Below are 21,798 nucleotides of genomic sequence, written 5' to 3' on the forward strand. Positions count from 1 at the left end.
CGTATTCATTGCAATGTATCCGTAACGCTCGCAAGGCATTTGCAAACATTCGTTATTCCTGACTTACACTGTGCCGAATATCCTTGCGAATATGGATTCGTATGCATTCACAATAACCGGAAGACATTTGCAAGCACTCGCAACCATTTATAAGACATTCGCAAGGATTCGTAAGGCTTCGAATGGTCAATATGTGTCCTGTCCATTAGTCTCTTTTTTTTGCCAAATACAACATGTTCATAATTATACACATTTCTTGCGAATGTCTTACGAATGCTTGCGAGTGCTTGCGAATGTGTACCGATCATTTCGAATGCCTTGCGAGCGCTACGAAAACCTTTACGATGATTACCGGAATGGCTTGCGAATACTGAAGAATATGCCTTCCTTGCGAATTGTAGGAGCCTGTTGCTAATATTCGCAACAAGAGACGAATGATAGCGAATGGTTAAGAACATTTACGAATGTCTTGCGACCATGTCCCGATCATTACGAATTATTGGCGAATTCTATTCGCAAGGAAAATTCGATACAGTGTAAGAGTAGTATTACGAACAATGCGAATTGCAAAATCGCTTTATTCGTAAAATGATTGCAAGCACTCGCAACACTCGCAAGGCCACTCGCAACGTTCCAAATACATCTGCAAGACATTCGTATATGGATTTGTATGCATTCGCAATGATCGGTAAGGCTTCAAATTTTCAATATGTGTTCCTGTCCATTCGTCTCTTTTTTTGCCGAATACAACATGTTCATATTCGCAAGGATATTCGGCACAGTGTAAGACAGGCATGAGAGAGCCTAGTTTTTGAAGAGTACACAATAGCTCAATGGGTAAGAGCGCTCACGTGAAAAGGCAAAGGTGCCGGGTTCGAATCGCGTCATCGCCCAAACATTTGTTAGTTTATTATTTTCATCCGAGCATGCAGGATGCAGCTGACTATATTTGCTCGTTTGCGATCAGCCTGAGACTCTCTCTCTTTGTCTGGACACAAGCGGACCACCATCTGTCTGTCTGTCTGTCTCTTTTTTTTGCACTCTTTACTCTCTCTCTCTCTCTCTCTCTCTCTCTCTCTCTCTCTCTCTCTCTCTCTCTCTCTCTCTCTCTCTCTCTCTCTCTCTTTCTCTCTCTCTCTCTCTCTCTTTTTGTCACTCTCTTCTTTTTTTGCACTGCGTTCTCTCTCTCTCTCTCTCTCTCTCTCTCTCTCTCTCTCGCTGCGTTGTTATTCTGTAGCATTTCTCTCTCTCTCACTGTCTCTTCTTTTTTGGGGGGGTTGCATTCCATTATCTGGGCACAAGCGCATTACCGTGTGTCACTGCTCGAGCTATACATTCGTGCTGTCATTGGTCAAGGTATGTTCCTGCCTTGGAATCGGCGTTGGGATTTTTGTTTCAGATAGACTTGACATTGATATCAAAGTGATCGTGGAGAGTTATTTTTATTCTGCTGTATAAATAGAAAATATACACAGTTAAATGTGCATAATTATTCTCCTTTTTGTAAAACTTATTCTTGTAAGGCAAATGTGCATTAGTACCACTTCTTTGATAAAGTGATGCATGGTTCATACAAGTTATCTTTTGCTAACTAAATGTTTGATTTGCATCACAGATTTCCTTGTGTTGGTGTTCCGGTTGCACAAGTCTGCACACACACACACACACACACACACACACACACACGCGCGCATACGCAAAACAGACTGAAACAGAACTTTATTTTTATGTCTTTTATCTTCCTCTCTCTGTTGCTGACCTCTCTCTCTCTCTTTCTCTCTCTCTCTCTCTCTCTCTCTCTCTCTCTCTCTCTCTCTCTCTCTCTCTCTCTCTCTCTCTCTCTCTCTCTCTCTCTCTCTCGTCTCTCTCAGTATTAGGTTTAAAACAGTTTTGCGTGACGATGATGTTGTTATGGATTACTTTTATCGATCGGAGAACTCTTTCTGCAAGGCTGGATATTCTTGTCAGTGTGAATTTGTGGCTGTAACAGCAGTTTTGTCTAAAAAAAAAATTCAATCTAAAAATGTTAGGTCACCGAGTTTTCGCAGTCGCCTGAAGCCCACAGTTTTTGAACCCGTCTGAAATATCGTGCCGTAAATTCAGCCTCGCGCAGGCGCTTGAAACTATCGACCCAATGGTCTTTATAAAGGACAGACAAATAAAAATAAGTATGAGTCAAAGGAAAGACTTAGTTGCGAGTGCGTTGGATGTGATCTCTGGCAATAATTAAGGTCAGTGACAGTAAGTCATTCATTTGTCTCCTAATTATTTGTTTGTCTGTCCACCTTTGGATCCAATGTCTTGTTTTGTCAAAAATTAAACGTTCCAAAAACTAACCAAAAACCAACCGTTCTTGTTTTTTGGTTAAAGAAAGAGTGAGTGAGTGAGTGAGTGAGTGAGTGAGTAAATGAGCGACGCATTAATACAATTCATTATTTTAAATCTTTGGTTTTTCAAAAATAATGTATACATTTAATATTAAATATGTGTTTTCTGCCTACCTGTTTGTCTGTGTCGGTCTGTCTGTCTGTACTTTTTCCATAGCACTCTTCCCTGTGCAGCACAAACAAGTCGCGTAAGGCGAAAATACAACATTTAGTCAAGTAGCTGTCGAACTCACAGAATGAAACTGAACGCAATGCCATTTTTCAGCAAGACCGTATACTCGTAGCATCGTCAGTCCACCGCTCATGGCAAAGGCAGTGAAATTGACACATTTGTTTACAAATTTACCTGATCCAGACGAACAGTTTATGATGGAGTTAAATAATATTTTTTTCAAATTTCTTTGGGATGGAAAAAGAGATAAAATTAAAAGAAGTACGGTCACCCAACCCTATGAAGATGGAGGATTAAAGATGGTTGACGTGAAAAGTTTTCTGTCATCTCTAAAAATCGTTTGGTTAAAAAGAGTTGATGGCCTTACTGGATTAATATCAAGATTATTTAAAGGTTGTTTAAAGCATGTCCATCTGTTACAACAATTAATATGAGAGGAGAGGAATTTGCAAATGTTTTGATGCAGAGAATGGAAAACCCGTTTTGGACCAATGTTTTTAAACATTATAAGAAACTACATGGAAAATGTGACCCTATAACCTTTAACGATTTTGTATCAGAATGTTTACATTATAATGTTAATATTCGGAGAGATAAAAAGACAGTGTGCATTCAAAATTGGATCGACAATGGAATAGCTCAGATTGGTCATATTTTGGGACAAAATGGATACTTATCCTATAATGCGTTTAAAATCAAATATCCAAATGTGCGAGGCGATTTTGTATTGTATCAAGGTGTAATCCAGGCTGTTAAGAAATATCAGAGAAAAATCGGCTTAGAATTTGATAAACATTTTATTATGACAGAGCCCATTGTGTGGAAATGTATTTGTAAAGGTAAGACACAACTTATTTACAAAAAACTGATTGAACATACTACGGTCCCAAAATGTATCGAAAAATGGTCTGAATCTTTAGACTGTTTGTTAGATAAGAAGGCTATTTTTCAACATGTTTTTAAAACAACAAAAGACACTTGTCTGAGATGGTTTCAGTACCGATTATTGTACAGAATTTTGCCCACAGAAAGGTTTCTATTTTTGCGAAAAATTGTGGATACGTCATTGTGTACATTTTGTGGTAGAAATGAAGAAACCCTTTTACATATGTTTTGGGAGTGTGATAAAGTGCAGACTTTTTGGATAGAATTTGTAAATTGGCTAAAGGCGAACTGCACCCATTGCAACAATTTAAAACTGTCTAAAGAACTGGTTCTTCTTGGAGTGGCGAACAATGTAGTCACCGATAAAGCTTTTGATGTGTTATTAATCTGTGCCAAACACCATGTATATATTTCCAAAATGAACAAAAAGACCCCTCATTTTCAGACATTTAGTAGAAACTTTAAGCAAAGATTTATTTGTGAAAAGTATAACGCAGTTGTGAATAATACAGTAGATAAATTCTACAAGGATTGGCGCCTGTATATGCACGTTTTGATGTAACCCTTAGGTTTTTTCGTTCCTAAAACCTTTTGATAATGCGACCACCAAACCACTGAACATCCCCCCCTCCCCATTCCATCCTCCCACCCCATGTATGTTGTAATTGTCCAAGTGTGTTTTTCTGTTATATGATTCTGTCCTTTCGGTTAGGTGATGTCCCGTAATGTACAGCATATTCATGTAAAAAAAAAATGTACAAAAAGAGAATAAAAAAAATAAAATAAAAAAAAAGAAATTGACAAGAAGAGCGGGGTAGTGGTTGGGCTAAGAAGGATAGCACGCTTTTCTGTACCTCTCTTTGTTTTAACTTTCTGAGCGTGTTTTTAATCCAAACATATCATATCTATATGTTTTTGGAATCAGGAACCGACAAGGAATAAGATGAAAGTGTTTTTAAATTGATTTGGACAATTTAATTTTGATAATAATTTTTATATATTTAATTTTCAGAGCTTGTTTTTAATCCGAATATAACATATTTATATGTTTTTGGAATCAGCAAATGATGGAGAATAAGATAAACGTAAATTTGGATCGTTTTATAAATTTTTATTTTTTTTTACAATTTTCAGATTTTTAATGACCAAAGTCATTAATTAATTTTTAAGCCACCAAGCTGAAATGCAATACCGAACCCCGGGCTTCGTCGAAGATTACTTGACCAAAATTTCAACCAATTTGGTTGAAAAATGAGGGCGTGACAGTGCCGCCTCAACTTTCACGAAAAGCCGGATATGACGTCATCAAAGACATTTATCAAAAAAATGAAAAACAAGTTCGGGGATTTCATACCCAGGAACTCTCATGTCAAATTTCATAAAGATCGGTCCAGTAGTTTAGTCTGAATCGCTCTACACACACACACACACACACACACACACACACACACACACACACACGCACAGACAGACAGACACACATACACCACGACCCTCGTCTCGATTCCCCCTCGATGTTAAAATATTTAGTCAAAACTTGACTAAATATAAAAATGAGCAATATTAAAGGTTAAGAACTAGATTGTAACACGCACTGTCCATACCAGTGTATAGATAATTAATCATGATCCTCACCAGCAACCCAATTTTCTTTATGAAGGAGGGGGGTACAGGTGAAGATGGGTAGGGAGGGATAATATACGATCACTGCACAAACTAGTTCTCCTTTGCGGAAGAAGGGTAGAAGGGGTACTATTCGATGACTGCACAAACTAATTCTCCTTTCAAGAAGGGGAGGGGGGGGCCGGAAGGGGTACTATGCGACGACTAGTACATATAATGTTATCTTCGAAGATGTGATAGGGGAGGCGGTAGGAAGGGGTAATATACGACAACTGGTACCCATTTTTTCACCTTTGAATTTAGAAGAAGCGGATGATGATATCCCTTTACACTACCACGTGCTTTGGGGTCAGGAGTCGACGCGATCATGTGCCGAAGCTGACCTTTCGTTGACCTCCCCTGACCTCATCATACTCAGTATTGGCCTTCCTCAGTTGACCTCACCATATTATTGGTTAAAGTAACGCTTGATGTATATATATAGACTCTATATATGAACTTGATTTCATTCTTAATTTAACTTGCAATTCAGTAGCTATCCTTATCTAGTTAAAGTCAAATAGTCCTTGTATTTGCATGGCAAGAAACGCACTTCAAGTTGTCCTTCAGCTGAAAGGCCATTGGTGGACGTTTGAAACAAAATATTTAAAAAGAAATCAAAGTAATTTTTTTGTAGTGCTCAAGAAAAAACGTTGTGAAGGACGATAAGTATTATCTTCTGTTTAAATGACTTCTTTCCAGCCTTTGCGATGTGAGCCCAGCTGTACAAGTACATTTTAATAAATCAATACAAAAAATTAAAACATGAAAAAACATCAAATTTATATCTGAAAAGAGCCCGCGCTCAAAGTCACCTTTTACTGAATATAATTCTTTGAACGCTTGTGCTTCTTAAAATGATCACACTCATTGGACAAATGAGTCTGCAGTGGCCGGTTCTCAGGCGCACAATGATGACCTGGTCTTTTCTGGAGAGTTGATAGTAACTGTCTCTAGGGTTGTAGTGAGGGTGTTCACCACATGTTCTCAAAATTCCACATTGGGGACACGCCTGTATGCCACTGTGGCATCGCAGACATGACAGTGGAACACCTCCTCCAACACTGTCCAATCCACCAGAAACTACCCTTGTAACAGTACCCTAGTACTAATCGTCCTCTACCGCTTTTCATCTCTATAAAAGTAGCTTTGATTTTTTAATTTTTTTAAGATTTATTTTTAAACGTCCACCACTGGCCCCTCAGCATTGACTATATCTTCACATTTATTAGGAGGGCTTTTACTTTTATTTTCATTTTTACTTTTTTGCGACCCCTCTCTCTCTCTCTCTTTCTCTCTCTTAATCCTGTTTTTGTCTTCTAATCCTGTTTTTGTCTTCACTCTCTTCCCGTCAGTGTCAGTAAACGATTATGCAAATTACCACAGATTGGTCAATAGGTAGGCTTTAACTCGCACTGAGGGAATCTTTCCACTGGAACACACAAAAATACCAACGGCCTGGTTGCTTTCTGTGCAGAGTCAGGGGACATTTTTCGCCACATAAACCTCTTAAAATGACACCCGTGTCACCGATCAGTCTTCAGCTGTGCGCGCGTCGCGCAAAACAGATTTTCACCTTATGTCGGTTACTACAAAAGCTGAATTTATCACACGCTGGTTGTTTTATTGCAGCTAGTTTCGAACTTTAAAACTAAAACTGTGAAAGTATGAAAGCAGGTGACTTTAACCTGTCAGTATTAACTCTTTTTCCAACCGTTTCACGTCTTGGTCCATCCGCAGAAAAAGACCATCGCTTTCTTATCTCCGGTACAAGCACTGGACACAATTTCTTCACCCCAAGATTCAGTTGAAACTTAGATCCTAAATATAACCAGTTATCTCTCTTACGTTTCACCATTTAATAATTATTTGTAGCAACTCTGAGACCAAAGCGTTTTTCGTCCCTTTACGTAGGCCTACTGAAGACATAGTACCGCAGACTTCATTTGGACTCCCTCACATCTGGCTTTGTGATCCTACTATCGTTGCGGTTAACAGCAAGGAATCACGTGGTTTCTCCGAGCTATACTCGGGGTGGGGGGGGGGGGGGAGGGGGCAGAATAGGGACCGAGTTTTTCAGTCAAATTTGTGTCTTCAGGCACGTAATATGGATTCAGCGTATGTCTAAATAAATCCTATCATGTTTCCCGCGTTTTCGTACAATACAGATGAAAGAGCCTTTCTCTGGAGAGCCATTCTATTTTCCGAGTGTGGACTTTGAAACACAAAAGTTGTACATTACGTCCATAGCTGTCAGGGAGTGTACTTAAAACGTTCAAGGTCACAGGGAGGTGGTCGGGGTAGAGGACAGCCAGGCCGCCACCACGTGTAGCTCGACTGAGGGAGCGACTTGAGCTTGTAGCCTGGGGGTGTGAGATCTGCGCACTTGGCCTCGTCACCAGCAGACCTGTAAACTGACAGAACGTGATGGATGCATTCGCATTAAATCTACCACCTATCTCTCTTTTTACTGTTAAACACTTTGCGTTGAATTGCCTTCTTTGTCCCTTTGACCAGAGTTGACAAACCGAGTACAGCCGACCTTGAAAGGGGAAGCATTCAGTGATGGCACAAAACATGTCAACCCATTACATAGTAAGTGCGAATCCTCTCTCTCTCTCTCTCTTTCTCTCTTTTTTTTTTGGGGGGGGGGGTAATAGAATAACATCAGTCTGACAGGCCCAAGTCTTAACAGCCTTTAGAGACTAGGACGGATACAGGGCCGTTGCATAATGCACCTGTACTTGGCGTTGTGTAACGCTGTAACGCTGCAACAAAACAAAACAAAAACCGTGTCACTTTGTAATCAGTCATCGGCTGGATCTGTCGTGGGGCCCTGTCGCCGGAGACTGACTTTGATTATTTTGCATCCTCCCTCTATCTGGTTTACCCTGGCACAGCAGTCAATCTGGACTGTGGTTCCTTTTGACCAGGGCAACGATTCTGGCCCGCGTTTCGAGCTTTCGAACTCGTGGGAAAGATTCTCCTGGACGTTGTTTTGGGCTGTTTTAGAGTACAGTCCTAATTTCCTTATCGGTAATGTCAAATTTGAGACGATTACTATGTGGAAAAGACGATTTCTGGAAACAAATCAGAGAGAGAGACAGGGAGACAGAGAGAGACAGACAGACAGACAGACAGACAGACAGACAGACAGAGACAGAGACAGAAAGAGAGACACAGAGAGAGAAAGACAGAGAGAAACAGAGACAGACGCAGAGACAGAGACAGACAGAGACAGAGAGGCAGGAGTAAAGAAGAATATTATCAACAGCGCCAAATCAACGTGACTTCAGAGGGGCACATCTTTTATCCCCTGTGTTTCATCCCGGGCAAATCCTTTTTAACCTGCGGAATAGTTGCGCCGCTTGGAAACAGTGCGGCAAACACTGACACAAGGCCACCGATCAGTGGAGGCAAGCTATCATGGCGGCAGTGAAGACTGACTGAAACTGAACCTGAAACTGAAACAGAACTTTATTAAAAATGCATAAATCTTAATCTTACAACCTGTTCCTTCTCAGTACAAATGCATACGCACACTTCATTTATACTGAGGGGAAAATCCCTTTCGCATTTTCTTATACAAGACTACGAAAAGGAAAAGTTAAATCCTTCAAAAACTGAGCTCAAATGGGCATACTTTTGAAAGAAAAGGGCATCATAGCGAACGGACACTGCAGGACACGCACAACGGAGCTCATTATTCCTATTGACGCCATGATCGCTGGAGTCCCCTGATCAGCGGCCTGTGTTTGCCTCACTGTTTTGAAGGGACGCAACTCTTCCACAATCGATTAAAAAAAACTAGACTTATCTCCGCACTTCGTCTATCTAGGTGAATCTTTTCTTTACTTGGGATCCATGTGGGGCTAAGCATAGAGTCACCCTTGGTCTGGCTGTTAGCAATGCCTTGGTTGCCCTTCGTTCCCTATGGGTTGCCCGCCCTAAATCAAAATGCAAACAAATAAAAACAAAACAAAACTGAAACAAACAACCAAACCAAGGTAAATGAGACACTTTTCCTATTTTTACTTCAAGACCAAATAAAAAATATATGTTGGTAACCCGACCGACCCTATTTTTTCCCGCCGACCCTAAAACTTTTTTTTTCATTGTTGGCACATTTTGCGAACCATACCGAGACTAAGGGAAGCAACCTCCTTTGAAATCGACTAGAAAAAAAAATAGAAAAAAGCCGACCTACCGACCCTATCTTTTTTGGTCACGTTACCCAAAACCAACATATATTTTTATTTGGCCCAATCAATGAAACCCCAGTTTGAAGACATCGCCACCACCTGACCACCTCACCTCCCCGACCGCCATACACTCACCACCACCACCACTCTCCCTCGCCTAATTGACCACGTCTCCCTTTTTAAGACCTTTCATTTTCAGATTTTCTGTTGGCATAATCTCTTTGAGTTTATATCCATTCTGAGACTCCTTTATTTTTCGAGACCTCAGTCACTCTCTCAGATGTCGAGGTCTTACAAAGGAGGTTCCACTGTATTTGCTCCTGGGTTATTTTAGGCTAGGTTCGATTTATCTTGGTACGAAATGAGGAAGGGGAAAGTGGAGGGGGGGGGGTGAAGTGAGCTGAAACACCAGAATTAGCATGCTCTCGTTAGAGACGGACGTGACTTGAGCCATTGGAAGGCGTTGTCGGCGAGTCAATACAACTACTTTCACCGACATGACCAGCTGTGTGTACAGTGCTCCTGAACTAAATCTGTAAAAAAAATCTATCGTTTCCTGGTTCAAACACGTCCCTAGTTAGTAGCTGAGTTGTTCAAACCACCATTATGAGGCTTTTGAAATGATGCACTCAGTGTTCAAAAGTATTTTGAAAATAAATATTTAACAAATAGTGTACTCATTGTTTAACAATTGAACGAATGAATGAATGAATGAATGAATGAATGGAATAAGCACTACCTTTTCGTGGTGTATTAACCAATCATACAGTATGCTTTGATCCACGTACATTTCAACAAGGCCCTGATGTGGTCACAAAAACCAAATGCCAGTCTTCAGTCAAAATATTCGCTGTGTTCCTGGTTCATCAAACACTGAAAAGTGCCTGTCAACTCATTCACATGTGTAGCCAGTGTGTAGATAACAGGGTCTTGTTTGCCGTTCCCGCTTGAACAGCCCTGCTAATAGCCATTACCCAATGTTTTTCAGACTCCATACTGATGTACTCTAGTTGGGCCTAGTTTTTGACGCCGCCGTTGCCTTCGGCCCAGTGACCCCAATTCTGCGCATCGACCAGTGGGAAGGTCACAATACGGAACTGATATCGGCCTGAGGGTGATATGATTGAACATACTGTATTACCCATGGACGGCATCGGTGACTGCAGACACTGATTTTAGGCATCAATGTTGGTTCATAAGAGTCGACTGGATGATGGCTCCACTTTTTAACCCAATTGACTGAAATTTTGGTCAAGCAATCTTGGACTCACTCAATACGGACTTTGGGATTGCATTTCCGTTCGGAAGCTTAAAAATGTATTAATTAGTTTGCTCATTTCATTTTAAGTTGTCATTAAAAACGAATTTTCCCTTTCAGATTAAAAAAATGCATTATACTTTTCTTTCTTTTTATGGGTGTAATTTCCGACAGACGTAGGGGAAGGGCTCCTAATATGGACCGGCTCCTAATATGGACCAACTCTTGATCTAGAGCGCTAAAAACAATTTCATTCGCTGTATTCACCCTCTCTGGATAAGTTGCACATGTCAAAACAGTTGCAGAAACACAAACCTCAAAACCGTTAGGCTTTTTATCTTTTTTTCACTTTTGGCAGCGTTCACTCTAAATTTGACGCCTAAAACGGACTCGTTTCTGTCCACAGCCAAAGCTTTTATAACACAAAAATTGCTATATATGACAGCTAAGACCGTATTTGTTACATTTTTAGCAATTTTGACCCCGAGTTTCAACTGCAAACAAAACAATTAGCAAAATCTCAAAGTATGTGTGAGTCCCCTAATATGGACCACCTTCAACAAATCGAAGAAAATAAAAGCTAAAGGCTATTTTCATTAATTCATTAAGAAGCTTGCTGAAAATAACCTATAACTAGCCCTCGAGCTTTCAAAAAAATATATCAAATTGTCTTCTTTTTGTGGAAGTTGATAATTTCACTTATTTTCACTCTGTTTTTGATATGCTTCTTTAGTTTCCTGGTGTGCTTCAAATAATGCTCTCATCAACCCGAAACAGATAAATCTAAAGCATATTTGAATTAGTCTGACATGCACAATAAGTTGTATCATAATATTTTGAAGTATAGGGGGCTTTTGACAGTGATTTGTGAAGGCCGCTTCACTGGTCCATATTAGGAGCCTGGGCGCCTAATATGGACCATGTGATTTTTTCTGTATTTAATTTTTGCTGAATGTCTATCAAAGCTATTTCACTCTAATTAGGCCTAACGGTTCACTTAAGAGAGAAGGACTACCAAACACAAAATGAAACTTCTTCGCAAGAAAACAAGCTAGTTATTAGCATGAAACAAAAAGTGGTCCATATTAGGAGCCCTTCCCCTACTAAATGTATTCATTGATTTATTTACGCAACTTGTTGTATAGTAATTTGGGGGGACCTTGTATTCACAGCCACACAGTCGTGGTGTAAACAACTCAACAAGGGAGGTTGTTGCGAGACAACACAACGTCATCAGCAGTGACGCAATTATAATTTATCTCTGCACAGGGAACTGCTAGGCTGTTGATGTTTGGCACATGATCAAGTGGGAGTATGGTGTTATCACTTGTCATATGGGCGGGGATGTAGCTCAGTCGGTAGCGCGCTGGATTTGTATCCAGTTGGCCGCTGTCAGCGTGAGTTCGTCCCCACGTTCGGCGAGATATTTATTTCTCAGAGTCAACTTTGTGTGAAGACTCTCCTCGGTGTCCGAACACCCCCGTGTGTACACGCAAGCACAAGACCAAGTGCGCACGAAAAAGATCCTGTAATCCATGTCAGAGTTCGGTGGGTTATAGAAACACAAAAATACCCAGCATGCTTCCTCCGAAAGCGGCGTATGGCTGCCTAAATGGCGGGGTAAAAACGGTCATACACGTAAAAGCCGTGGGAGTTTCAGCCCATGAACGAACAAACTTGTCATAACCGGAACAGATAATTGGATGGTAAATGATTTTTGACTCACATGCGAAGCAAAAGTGAGTCTATGTACTCACCCGAGTCGTCCGTCCGTCCGTCCGTCCGTCCGTCCGGCCGTCCGGCCGTCCGGCCGTCCGGAAAACTTTAACGTTGGATATTTCTTGGACACTATTCAGTCTATCAGTACCAAATTTGGCAAGATGGTGTATGATGACAAGGCCCCAAAAAACATACATAGCATCTTGACCTTGCTTCAAGGTCAAGGTCGCAGGGGCCATAAATGTTGCCTAAAAAACAGCTATTTTTCACATTTTTCCCATTTTCTCTGAAGTTTTTGAGATTCAATACCTCACCTATATATGATATATAGGGCAAAGTAAGCCCCATCTTTTGATACCAGTTTGGTTTACCTTGCTTGAAGGTCAAGGTCACAGGAGCTCTTCAAAGTTGGATTGTATACATATTTTGAAGTGACCTTGACCCTGAACTATGGAAGATAACTGTTTCAAACTTAAAAATTATGTGGGGCACATGTTATGCTTTCATCATGAGACACATTTGGTCACATATGATCAAGGTCAAGGTCACTTTGACCCTTATGAAATGTGACCAAAATAAGGTAGTGAACCACTAAAAGTGACCATATCTCATGGTAGAAAGAGCCAATAAGCACCATTGTACTTCCTATGTCTTGAATTAACAGCTTTGTGTTGCATGACCTTGGATGACCTTGACCTTGGTCACATGTATTTTGGTAGGAAAAATGTGTAAAGCAGTTCTTAGTGTATGATGTCATTGCTGTAAAGGTCAAGGTCAAGCATGTGAGTCGTATGGGCTTTGCCCTTCTTGTTTATTTTATTTATCTTTCAGTGCTTTGTGCTCATCCCAAACCCCGCCCTCACGGCTCACAGACAGTGTATTGTGCCTAATGTTTGCCTGCACTGAAATATGATGGGTATCCCTCCTTAAAGGGCATAATTAAAGCAACACCGCCTGTACACACCGGGGGCGGGGGCATGCTGCCGCCCCCTCGGGGCTCTGCTTGAAAAGGTTGAACTGGTGTTGGTGAACTAAATTATTACATATACAACAGTCACTGTTTTCAATTACTTGGTGCGTCATTGTTTCTTGACCACTACTCTTTATTTTGGTACATTTGCGTTCCTAAGAATCTGTACTTTTCTTTGATATAAGGCTCTGTGTGTATAACTGGATCAAACACGTGATAATCGCTAATTAAGTAGGGGAAGGGCTCCTAATATGGACCGGCTCCTAATATGGACCACCTCCAGTTCTGACAAACTAGTGGCGCTAGAGCGCTCAAAACAATTTCATTTGCTGTATTCACCCTCTCTGGATAACTTGCACATGTCAAAACTGTTGCAGAAACACAAACCTCAAAACCGTTAGGCTTTTTATCTTTTTTTTTCACTTTTGGCAGCGTTCACTCTAAATTTGCCGCCTAAAACGGACTCGTTTCTGTCCACAGCCAAAGCTTTTATCACACAAAACGTGCTATATATGACAGCTAAGACTGTATTTGTTACATTTTAGCAATGTTGACCCCGAGTTTCTACTGCACACACAAAATAATAGCAAAATCTCAAAGTATGTGTGAGTCCCCTAATATGGACCACCTTCAACAAATCGAAGAAAATAAAAGCTAAAGGCTATTTTCATTAATTCATTAAGAAGCTTGCTGAAAATAACCTATAACTAGCCCTCGAGATATCAAAAATATATAACAAATAGTCTTCTTTTCGTGGAAGTTGATAATTTCACTTATTTTCACAATGTTTTTGATAAGCTTCTTTAGTTTCCTGGTGTGCTTCAAATAATGCTCTCATCAACCCATAACAGATAAATCTAAAGCATATTTAAATTAGTCTGACATGCACACTAAGTTGTATCATGTTATTTTGAAGTATAGGGGGCTTTTTACAGTGATTCGTGAAGGCCTCTCCACTGGTCCATATTAGGCGCCCAGGCTCCTAATATGGACCATTTGTGATTTTTTCTGTATTTAATTTTTGCTGAATGTCTATCAAAGCTATTTTACTCTAATTAAGCCTAACGGTTAACCTAAGAGAGAAGGACTACCAAACACAAAATTAAACTTCTTCGCAAGAAATCAAGCTAGTTATCAACATGAAACAAAAAGCGGTCCATATTAGGAGCCCTTCCCCTAATTCGATAAAGTACATTCTGTGACTAACTGAAACCTGGCAGTGAGGAGGGTATCACCGCAACAGTTGGTCTACGTCCTTAGTCTTATGTACCCGTAAAAGTAGATATTTTGGAAAATATGAAATGCAAATGGCGTAAATAATTAATATTTTGCTAATATTCACTTCCGCGTATAATCAAAACCAAACATACGTACACGGGTACATAAGGACGTAGACCAACTGTTGCGGTGATACCGCCCTCACCATGCTCACTGCCAGGTACCAAAATCAAGAGTATTGAGTGGACAAGAAACAAAGACGCACGAAGCAATGGAAAACGGTTGAAAAGTATGCATTTTTACGATTTTGGCAGCATGTCCTAAGTAACTCCTTGAAATCACGACTGCATCATGTTCGCCCCTGCACCTTACTTACGCAATTTATGAACAAGTAAAACAAGACCACACTTTTAAAAGTATCTCTTTTTGAAAGCACGTAAAAAAATCCTGCATGAATCTTTTTTTCTCGAGATATATTTTCCGGCTCGTACTTCACAAGGGTTTAAAAACAGTAAACAAATTAAGTGCACACCGGTCCCAGTTTTTGACGCCCTGGCATTTGGCCCAGTGACCCTGTACATCGACCATTGGGAAGGTCGGAATACGGAACTGATATCTGCCTGAGGGTGATATATATACATATGCCGAATATTCCCCGCTGAAGGCATCAGCGTCTGCAGACACTGATTTAGGTAACGACTGATTTAGGCAAGAGGCGACTGGGAGACAGCGCCGTTGGGTGTTGAGCTCTCTCTGTCTCTGTCTGTCTGTCTGTCTGTCTGTCTGTCTGTCTGTCTGTCTGTCTGTCTCTCTCTCTCTCTCTCTCTCTCTCTCTCTTTTAAAGCACCATCCTTCTCGTGTAAACAATCGGGTTCGAATCCAGGCAGGGACGGACAGAGATCAACTTCATGTGCAGACTCAGATACGGTATCCATGTCCCACCCCTGTATCACCACAGTGGCACGTAAAAGACCTCGGTCATTCTCCCATAAAAGTGCAAGTGGCTGATACCACCAAAACACGGCGTATACAACTGGGTATGTCATCTAAAGTCGGGGTAACACCCGGGAACATGCCCCTTATTGTTTTACTGTTAGGGTGTAAAACAAGTTATAATCGTGTAAAACATCATTTTTGTGAACACAGACACGCTTGGCTGTTTTCCTTTAAAAGTGGTGGTTTTTTTGGTTTAAACAATGTTTTATTAAATCAAACATGATACAATAATACAACGATAAACAATAGGGACACGAACTCAAGCGAACGCTTATATTACGCGCCCTACGTAGTAGTAAAATAACACAAATATGATGTCGGACAAGCATAACTAAAAAAATTGTGGAACTATCAGATGAAAACCATAGTTAAAGCTAATCAGAAAGAATAAGAAAAAGCTAGCAGGAGGAAGAGGGGGGAGGGGGGAGGTGGGAGGAAAGAACGGTAGGTACATATAAAAGATGAAGGTGGTTAGCGCATACAAAAAAGAATATACATAGTACATTACAAACCATAATCCTGTGGCAAATAAGCAGTAGCTCGCTAAATATATATTTGAAAAATGCATATAAAATAAGGGTTGTTGGCATCTTCTTCTTCTTCTGTGGGCTGAAACTCCCACGTACACTCGTGTTTTTTACACAAGTGGAATTTTACGTGTATGACCGTTTTTTACCCCGCCATTTAGGCAGCCATACGCCGTTTTCGGAGGAAGCATGCTGGGTATTTTAGTGTTTCTATAACCCACCGAACTCTGACATGGATTACAGGATCTTTTTCGTGCGCACTTGGTCTTGTGCTTGCGTGTACACACGGGGGTGTTCGGACACCGAGGAGAGTCTGCACACAAAGTTGACTCTGAGAAATATATCTCTCGCCGAACGTGGGGACGAACTCACGCTGACAGCGGCCAACTGGATACAAATCCAGCGCGCTACCGACTGAGCTACATCCCCGCCCCGGGTTGTTGGCATGACTGAAAATGGGTACTGAGTCAAATCAACAAAAACGACCAGATTCATGGATAAACGATTGGACACTTTCAAAAATAAGCTTGTTGGTGCAAAGAGAAAGGTTTTCGCTACCATTTAACAATATTTCAACATGTCTGTAATTTACAGGAAGTGCGTTTATCGTAGACAGGCGAGCATCTACGTACAAAGGACAATGTGTCAAATAATGGTCAGCTGTTTCGTTCAGGTAGCCGCAAGCGCACTGTGGGTTTCCCTGTAAGTGGCGTTTACACAGGTCAGAATTCAAATTACTCATGTTTAGGCGCATTCTGCAGTGGTGAATCTCTTCCAGTCCGACTTTTACCACAGTAATAATAGGCAGGTACGTTATAATCAGGAGTAGATAAATAGCGTTTGAAATCGCTGGTTGAGTTAGTTGTTTTGATGTTTTCTGGCAAGGTGTTCCACAGGACAGTAGTAGATGGTATAAAAGATCGACGGTATAATTCAGTTTTGCACATGGGGACTCTTCTTTCTAATGGTCTTCTACGATGATAGGGGTTAACATCAGAAGTTAAAGGTGGCAAAAGATGTGATAAGTAATGAGGGCATTTGCCATATACCATCTTGTAATATAAAATCAGTTTGTGTCTGCTCCGTCTTTCTTTTAGGTTACAAAATCCGCTTTCTTTGTACAGTTTTTCGTGGCTGGTGCCGCGCACACCACCGATTGTAGTCCGAATGGCTTCCAAATGTAATTTTTCCAGTGCAGTTGACCAGTACTCGGTGCAGTTGTCCCATAGGATGTCTGCGTAGTCAAAATGTGGAAGAACGAAAGATTTATACATAGTTTCCAGACTTTTACGATTTAATCTATATTTATAATATCTTAAAACAATTAATTAATAAGGTGACCTTTTTTACGATGCTTCTCACTTGGAAGTCCCACTTACAATTATTCTGCAAGATTACGCGGCCAAGATGTTTATGTTGGTTCACGTTTTCCAAAACAATATTATTAAAAATGATTGGTTCGGTTGGTATATTATCACGTTTTATGTCTAACAGTTCCGTTTTTGCTTCGTTAAATTTAACTTTCCACTGTTTTGCCCAGGTATTAATTTTATTTAGGTCTGCGTTCAAAATCTGCGCTCGTCTAGTTGGATCTTCTAAGTACATGGACATGCTCGTGTCATCAGCAAACAACTTTATAACAGATTTAGTATCATTCACAATGTCGTTAATATATATCAGGAATAACAAAGGGCCTAGAACAGAACCTTGTGGAACACCTGCCGGGATACATTTTAATGCAGACTTAGCACCCTTAATAACAACCGCCTGGTGGCGATTTGTTAAATAATCGTGAAACCATTTCAACAATTGTCCTCTAATTCCTACTAGTTCCAGTTTATATAATAACCCTTTGTGCCAGACTTTTTCAAATGCCTTTGACACATCACAAAAAACAGCTTGAGTGGTAATTCCCATATCGTAATTTAAACAGAACTCGTCATAAATAGAAACCAGTTGACAAATGGTAAAGTCACCAGGAATAAATTCTGACTGTGCCGGTGTTAATATATCATTTCGCTGTAAAAAGGTGTAAACATGGCTGTGGACACAGCGCTCCATTACCTTCCCAACACAACTTAGTAATGAGATTGGTCGATAATTGTTACAACAATCTGCTGGGCCGGCTTTGTAAATAGGAGTGACATGAGCCGTCTTCCACAAACTAGGATATATACCTTCTCTAAGGCTTCTATTAAACCAAATATGTCAGGGGTTCTGCTATGGCGTCAACAGCAGCAACTAGAAGTCTATTGTGAATAAGATCCGGACCAGTGGCTTTACCTTTATCAAGGCCTTTAATAACCTCTTTAACCTCGTCGACTGTAAGATAAATCTCATTAAGTTCGCTGTCGAAAAAATCAGCTTGAGGCAAATTGTCGTCTGGCGTTTTAAGAACGGAATTTTGTATGAAAAAATTGTTCAGAACGTTAGCTTTTTCCTGGTTAGACTGGTAAATCTTGCCTTCAAAATTAATCGGAGGAATTTCATCAACACCAAGTCCTTTCTTGTCCACGAATGACTTTACCAACTGCCACCACTTCAAGTTTTAGTACCAAAGGAACCTTGGTCGGAAATGCGTTCGTCTAACTCAATATAAAATTGCTGGACTCTGTCTCGCTTAGCTGCTGTAACACGATTACGCGTCTGACGATAGCTCAGCCAATCTTCTAAAGAGTTACTCGTTTTTGCTCTCAGGTGAGTTTGATCTCTCTCGTCGATTAACTTTAAGATTTCTGGGGTAATCCAGAGTGCGTCTTTAGGGCGTACAATAACTTCTTTAATAGGCATGAACTGCTTTGCAACATTCATAAAAGTTCTACTAAAAACATCAATACTATCATTAAACATTTCATTCGTCACCATACCTGTCCAATCAACTTGTGAAAGAACGTTACAAAACCCTTCTATATTCAATTTATCGTAATTGAAAATAGTTCGTTTAAAGGAGTTACTCACATTCACAGTACTTTTTAATATCGCCCGTGGTACGCTGTGATCGCTGCAAACTGGTGGCAAAACATCTACAGATTTAATTATTTGTGGCGTTTGTGTAATTATAAGGTCTATGCAGGTACTGCTTGTTTCAGTTATACGTGTTGGAACATTGACAAGTTGACAGAGCTGATATGAATGCAACATATTGAAAAACTTGTGAGAGGGAGAACTTATAAAATCAACGTTAAAGTCACCACAGTCGGCACAGATCACAAACTTCAATACTTGACTATTTACTTTTCTTAAACTTTCGTCTACTAATTCCCAAAATTGAACATTTCCATTCGATGGACGGTAAAATGAACCTATCAAAATACTTTCTTTATTCAATTTTATCTCGACCCACACGGCTTCTAGGCCGACGACGTTAAACTCAGGACGGGGTTTATAATACAAATAATTTTTTACATAGATTGCTACTCCGCCATAAGGATGGTCTGGACGGTCAAGTCGAACAGGGGGACTGAAATTTGGAATCAATAATGAGGAGTTATCATCAGAATGCGCTAGCCATGTCTCCGAAAGTGTTAAGACATCGCGCCGTTGAACTTCGGGCTGCAATAAATTAATTTTATTCCTGAGGCTTCTGACATTAATGTGTACGACACTGATTTCATGCTCGTGTTCAGGACCTGGGTTCTTTTCTACATCACCTGATAAATACAACGTCGACTGTGCAAACGGGGTTTCAGAAGGACTTGACTGCGGGTCATTAAAATCAACGTTATTTGTTTTTGACAACTTGGTGTTGGTTAAAAAAGCCGACCAGTTTTTAAAGCTGAAGGTAACACAGCAAAAAACGAACAATGATAACGGAACACGGGCTGGTGATTTAAGGGAAGTTAAAATCAGAAATGGTAACACAGAAGATTCACATAAGAAAGCAAGTTTGCGACAGAGAACTACTGCTTTTCCATAGAAACACCCAATTCTGGCCCTGTACATGCTTAAATTAACTGACATATCCTATCAGGATCAGGAACAAGAAAATGGCCAGGGGGAGGGTGTATCTGCGGGCTGGTCTGGGAAGAATTGCGCTACAAAAAGACAGCAGAAAAAAACAAGGGTAAAGTTTGTAAAGAGGTTTTTTTCTCCAAGATTGTAGTTCGTATCTTGCTACATGTAGCATGCTCTGAGTAGATTTTTTCTCTTGTTCTGGTTCTAGAGGGGAGTTTCAGTGGCCGGAAAGTTAGAATGTATGGAGCCGGGATATCTGTCAAGAAAGATGGAGGCGTGTGACGCCTATTGACCTGTGGGTTAACGGGGAACTGGTCGTCCGCCGGGACAATGGCAGTGTTCCCTGGGCTTAGTTTGTGCATGGTTTGGCTCAAGGTTAGTACCAGTTATAACTGAATTCATGTAGCGGAGTTGCTACCCTTGACATTAACTTTGTTTCTGTGACAGACATCTCGATGATATCCACAATATAACTGATTTCTTGTGAGATTCAGTCGGTTTACTACTGAGCTGGTTTTGTCGAAGCCGAACGATCGCAACACGACTAGAGCAGACTCAATAGATGCTACTAGGTGTACACAAATACGAGCAGTACACCAACGAACTGGGTCACTCCGATCAGTGGCAGAAGTAGAAATAAAATTATTGAAGCGGATGATAAGTGTGCTAAATAGCCACTCAAGCGAGCTGTACTAAGACTATGCGCCATGAAATATTGTTCAAGGCCGCAACTAGCGTGTTACATCAGGTTGGTATGGCATTCAGTGTGTGAAAAGCTTGACTGTCGTTATGTCAACAAAACCTCCCGCGAAACTGAAGGAATGGGGCTTTAAGGTAAAATTACACACACAAGGAAAAGTAGGCTATACACGGTGACAAACATCTGTTCAGCTACGAGCACGCTCTATACTACCCTCACTCTCTCCTTTACCCCCCTCGTTCCCTTCCACACACACCCCCCCCCCCCCCCCCCCCCCATACCGTGACACCTGGATGGACTTTTGACGTCATTTCTAGGCCGCTTGTTCACCTTCACGCACTCAAAGGTGACTGAGCTTCGGTCAGCAGATAAGCGGCAGACTGAAACCTTGAAGTGCCAGGTGCGAATCACCGTAACGGTGTGCGGGCAATCAGCTGTCGGCGTAAACGCCGCCGTGAGCTAAGTTGTTCAGTTGTTCAGTGTATTCGGTGCAACGAATTAGAAGGATGACTGTGTTCTGATCTCTAAGTAATACTAAGCAAGTACGTGTACTGTAATACTCGCAATAAAACCAACGTTGACGTTTCTGCTCATAATGATAGTGCTTGTGGTGGTGATGATGATGATGATGATGATGATGATGATGATGATGATGATGATGATGATGATGATGTTGTTTACAAGAATATACACAGAATATTGAACTATTGCATTAAAGAGAGAGAGAGAAAGAGAGAGAAAGAGAGAGAGAGAGAGAGAGAGAGAGAGAGAGAGAGAGAGAGAGAGAGAGAAAGAGAGAGAATTGAATTGAGTTGCCGAATTGAACTTTACAGAATAAGCAATGTAAACATGTGAGAGAGAGAGAGAGAGAAAGAGAGAGAGAGAGAGAGAGAGAGAGAGAGAGAGAGAGAGAGAGAGAGAGAGACGTATGCATCACACACACACACGAGCGCACACGAGCGCGCGCGTACACACACGCACACACTCCTTACAAAAAGTACTTGACAACATTGTTCACCCATCCAAGCACCACTACAAGCGGGCCGTCAGAATCTCATTATGCAAGACACACACCGACACTTACACAGCCACAGTGTATTTCTCTCTGCGAACTTTAGTTGTATGCGTTTTCTCTATACTTGTTTTTG

At 40.8% G+C, this 21,798-nt stretch overlaps 1 long non-coding RNA gene across 1 annotated transcript; it reads left to right on the forward strand.

Annotated features, from left to right (window-relative positions):
- Positions 1 to 1,712: 1,712 nt before the first annotated feature.
- Positions 1,713 to 10,690, forward strand: LOC138967158 (uncharacterized). The gene is made up of 3 exons (XR_011455857.1): positions 1,713 to 2,231; positions 7,624 to 7,701; positions 10,297 to 10,690. It is a non-coding gene; the product is annotated as an uncharacterized lncRNA (long non-coding RNA).
- Positions 10,691 to 21,798: the final 11,108 nt, after the last annotated feature.

Source organism: Littorina saxatilis, linkage group LG1 (genome assembly GCF_037325665.1).
Source record: "Littorina saxatilis isolate snail1 linkage group LG1, US_GU_Lsax_2.0, whole genome shotgun sequence".
Taxonomy (NCBI): domain Eukaryota; kingdom Metazoa; phylum Mollusca; class Gastropoda; order Littorinimorpha; family Littorinidae; genus Littorina; species Littorina saxatilis.